This window comes from Salvelinus fontinalis, chromosome 12 (genome assembly GCF_029448725.1).
Source record: "Salvelinus fontinalis isolate EN_2023a chromosome 12, ASM2944872v1, whole genome shotgun sequence".
NCBI lineage: Eukaryota > Metazoa > Chordata > Actinopteri > Salmoniformes > Salmonidae > Salvelinus > Salvelinus fontinalis.
Genome location: NC_074676.1, coordinates 29611004 through 29614973, shown reverse-complemented (window position 1 = coordinate 29614973; position 3970 = coordinate 29611004).

Here is a 3970-nt window from a genome sequence, read left to right as displayed (position 1 = left end):
GACATGTATTAGTCTGTGGCGACCTAAATGCCAGAACTGGACACGAACCTGACACCCTCAGCACACAGGGGGACAAACACCTGCCTGCAGGTGACAGCATTCCCTCCCCCATATGCCCCCCTAGGCACAACTATGACAACATAACCAACAAAAACGGGTCACAACTCCTGCAGCTCTGTCGCACGCTGGGTATGTACATAGTCAATGGTAGGCTTCGAGGGGACTCCTATGGTAGGTACACCTATAGCTCATCTCTTGGCAGTAGCACTGTAGACTACTTTATCACTGACCTCAACCCAGAGTCTCTCAGAGCGTTCACAGTCAGCCCACTGACACCCCTATCAGATCACAGCAAAATTACAGTCTACTTGAACAGAGCAATACTCAATCATGAGGCATCAAAGCCAAAGGAACTGAGTAACATTAAGAAATGCTATAGATGGAAGGAATGCAGTTTGGAAACCTTGAACCTGGAGAAGAGTCCCCTAAGCAAGCTGGTCCTAGGGCTCTGTTCACAAACACAAACACACCCCACAGAGCCCCAGGACAACAGCACAATTAGACCCAACCAAATCATGAGAAAACAAAAAGATAATTACTTGACACATTGGAAAGAATTAACAAAAAACAGAGCAAACTAGAATGCTATTTGGCCCTAAACAGAGAGTACACAGTCGCAGAATACCTGAGCACTGTGACTGACCCAAACTTAAGGAAAGCTTTGACTATGTACAGACTCAGTGAGCATAGCCTTGCTATTGAGAAAGGCCGCCGTAGGCAGACATGGCTCTCAAGAGAAGACAGGCTATGTGCACACTGCCCACAAAATGAGGTGGAAACCGAGCTGCACTTCCTAACCTCCTGCCCAATGTATGACCATATTAGAGACACATATTTCCCTCAGATCACACAGATCCACAAAGAATTCGAAAACAAATCCAATTTTGATAAACTCCCATATCTACTGGGTGAAATTCCACAGTGTGCCATCACAGCAGCAAGATTTGTGACCTGTTGCCACAAGAAAAGGGCAACCAGTCAAGAACAAACACCATTGTAAATACAACCCATATTTATGCTTACTTATTTTAACTTGTGTGCTTTAATCATTTGTACATTGTTACAACACTGTATATATATAATATGACATTTGTAATGTCTTTATTGTTTTGAAACTTCTGTATGTGTAATGTTTACTGTTAATTTGTATTGTTTGTTTCACTTCTGTGTATTGTCTACCTCACTTGCTTTGGCAATGTTAACACATGTTTCCCATGCCAATAAAGCCCATTGAATTGAATTGAAAGAGAGAGAGAGAGAGAGAGAGAGATGGCCATGGCCTACAGCAGAGCCTGGATCTGCTAGAGCAGTACTGCCAGACCTGGGCCCTGGCAGTAAACCCCAAAAAGACTAAAATAATGATTTTCCAGAGAAGATCCAGATCTCAGGGAATTAGACCAAAGTTCTCAATTGGTACAAAATATATAGAGTACTGCACACACTACAATTACTTAGGTTTAAAAATAAGCTCAACTGGACACCTTAATGAGGCAGTGAATGAACTGAGAGAGAAAGCACGCAGGGCATTCTACGCAATTAAAAAGCAAATTCAAATTGAAATACCTATTAAAATTTGGCTAAAACTAATTGAATATGTCATTGAACCAATTGCACTTTATGGCAGCGAGGTGTGGGGTCCACTTGCAAAACAAGATTTCATCAAATGGGACAAGCATCCCATTGAAACCCTGCATGCAGAGTTCTGTAAGATTCTCCTACATGTCCAGAGGAAAACTACAAACAATGCATGCAGGGCAGAATTAGGCAAATATCCACTAATAATACAAACTCAAAAAAGAGCAATTAAGTTTTGGAAACATCTAAAATACAGTGACCCCCTCTCATATCACTACCAAGCCCTGCAATACCAAGAGCTGAGCAAAGAAAAGAGTCCCCTCATCCAGCTGGTCCTGGGGCTGAGTTCACAAACCTGTTCTACTAACACACTGAAGCCTCAGGACCAGAACATCCAATCAATCAGAATAAACCAAATTACAACACAGTCAAAACAAAACTACATTGCTTATTGGGAAACACAAGCACAAGCACAGAGCAAAATGCAGTGCTATCTGGCCCTAAATCGACAGTACACCGTGGCTAACTATTTGACTATGGTTACTGATCAAAACCTTAGAAAAACCTTGACAAAGTACAGGCTCAGTGAGCACAGCCTTGCCATTGAGAAGGGTAGACACAGGAAAACCTGGGTCCCTGTAGAGCACATATGTCAGAGTCAAGGCCCGCGGGCCACATCCGGCCCGCGAGAAGGTTTTTTACGGCCCCTGGGATGATCTTGATTTATTATTAGAACCGGCCCGCAGACCGCAGCAAGCCGGCAGCCCGCAGATCTTTTACACGCACCAATACTACATTTCCCACAATGCAACGGTGACGCACCGAGCAGTAGGCTGCTTCATTTCAATATTTATTGGCACAGCAGTCGTCAGCATCACAGTAAAATTAACTTTCAGATACCCATCAAAAATGGCAAAACGGAAGGTGGACACTGAGAACCGGGGGTTTCAAACAAGGTGGGAGTCGGAGTATATGTTCACGGAGGTAGCTGGAAAACCTGTGTGTCTTCTGTGTGGAGAAAGTGTGGCGGTACTGAAAGAGTATAATCTGAGACGACATTATGAAACGAAACACGCGGACAAAAACAAGAATATGGACATGGAACAAAGGCTACAAAAGGCAGAGGAATTAAAACGAGGCCTCAAATCTCGACAGGCTCTGTTCAAAAAAGCCAAATCACAAGGCCAGGCTGCTGTCAAGGCCAGTTTTATTTTGGCAGAAGAGATCGCTAAATCAGCCCGGCCATTTACGGAGGGGGATTTCATCAAAAACTGCATGATTAAAGTTTGTGACGAAGTTTGCCCAGAAAAAAGGCAACTCTTTTTAAATGTGAGTCTGAGCAGAAACACCATTGCCGAGAGAGTAGACCAGTTGTCCATCAATCTAAAAGAGCAGCTTGTGAAAAAGGGAAAAGATTTCATTGCATATTCCTTGGCTGTGGATGAGAGCACCGACATTTCTGACATTGCCCAGTTGTCAATTTTCATCCGCGGAGTGGACTCCAGCCTAAGCGTGACAGAGGAGTTTTTGGCTTTACGTCCTATGCATGGCACAACTACGGGGCATGATTTGTATGAAGAGGTGTCAAGATGTGTAAATGAGATGGAGCTGCCTTGGGAAAAACTCGTGGGTTTGACAACCGACGGAGCACCTGCGATGTGTGGACACAGGAGCGGACTGGTGGCGAAGATACGGGAAAAGATGCAAGAGGAAAACGCGACAGGTGAGCTGACAGCTTATCATTGTATCATACACCAGGAAGCGTTGTGCGGTAAAGCCTTGAAAATGGAGCATGTAATGATCATCATCACGCGCACAGTTAACTTTATCAGAGCCAAAGGTTTGAATCACCGCCAGTTCAAGGCATTTCTGACGGAGTTAGAAACGGAGCATGGTGATTTGCCTTATCACACAGAGGTGCGATGGCTAAGCCAGGGAAAGGTGCTTCAAAGATGTTTCGAGCTTCGTGAGGAGATTTGTCTGTTCTTGGACAGCAAAGGGAAAGACACAACACAACTCCGAGACGAAATGTTTCTGTGTGAAATGGCTTTTCTGTGTGACATTACGAGTCATCTGAATGCAATGAACTTGCAGCTGCAGGGTCGGGATCATGTCATCTCTGATATGTACAGTACAGTGAAGGCATTTAAAACCAAACTGACTCTGTGGGAGACGCAGATGCGGAAAGAAAATTTGAGCCACTTTCCCAGCTGCCAGACCATGAAAGAGAAGCTCTCTACCAGTGCGTTCCCGAGCGCACAGTTGGCTGATAAAATAGGTATGCTTGCCGCTGACTTTCGACGCCGATTTGCTGACTTTGAAGCACAAAAAAGCA